The sequence below is a fragment of the Austrofundulus limnaeus genome, unplaced genomic scaffold (assembly GCF_001266775.1).
Source record: "Austrofundulus limnaeus strain Quisiro unplaced genomic scaffold, Austrofundulus_limnaeus-1.0 Scaffold554, whole genome shotgun sequence".
In the NCBI taxonomy this organism is placed as follows: Eukaryota; Metazoa; Chordata; class Actinopteri; order Cyprinodontiformes; family Rivulidae; genus Austrofundulus; species Austrofundulus limnaeus.
The window spans coordinates 115388-116320 of NW_013952956.1; the positions used below are offsets into that span (position 1 = coordinate 115388).

At 37.6% G+C, this 933-nt stretch overlaps 1 protein-coding gene across 1 annotated transcript in view; it reads left to right on the forward strand.

The window, feature by feature from the left end:
- lcmt2 (leucine carboxyl methyltransferase 2) overlaps positions 1–933 on the forward strand; it is a gene marked incomplete at both ends in the record, with an annotated part of 15178 nt that overhangs the window by 2704 nt on the left and 11541 nt on the right.

Sequence of the window (933 nt, forward strand, 5' to 3'; positions counted from 1 at the left end):
GAACGACCGACCGACCGACCGACCGACCGACCACCTCTGTCAGTGTGCCCCAGGGCAGCTGTGGCTACAATGTAGTTTGCCATCATCAGTGTCTGAATGGGTGAATGTCTGTAAGTGTAAAGCGCTTTGGGGTCCGGAGGACTTGATAAAGCACTCTATAAATACAGTTCATTTACCATATTACATATTGTATTTTTATTTTTAAAAATAGCGATTTTTTTCCCCGTCTGCAGTCACAGGATGTCTCACTGCAGAGAACTCTACTTGAAAACAGACCATTTTAGCCATAACTTGAGACAGGAAGGGCCTAGTTGCACGAAACTTGAACGCCATACGTTTGGAAAGATGTTTAAGAATTCAGCTTGGCCAAAAAAGCTCATACCTACCTGGGAAAAAAAAAAATCACTATTTTTAATCTGAGTGATAAAATCAGGGCTATTTGGCCAAAAGCCACCATAAGTAACTCTGCAAAGTCTTTATAATCACAGAGTGACAGTCATTCAACTCATTTATGGTCTTATGTCTGTGTTTTATTAATAAAAATGAGCGTTTAATTATGAAGAAAGGCCAGGCAGGGGAATATCCCCCTCTGGTGGTGAAACAGATCATTTCCTGAATCCCAAACCTCAGCGAGAACTCCGCCCCCTCATTTCCATATTGGACCATGAAATTAAATGCCAGGAAATGGTAAAACAGCCTGAAATAGTAAAACGGCATGAAATAAAAGGGGAGTTCAAAATAAAAGTCCCTGAAATATGCAAAGTAGCTTTACAAAATAAAAGTTGCACAAAATAAAACTACAATATTTAATAAATAAATAATATAAAGACATGCTAAAAATGTATTATAATATATTAATTTTTTTTCCATAGGCACATTTATGTATTTGATGGAATATTTATTAAAACCCTGTGTAAGGCCCTGTGATGGACT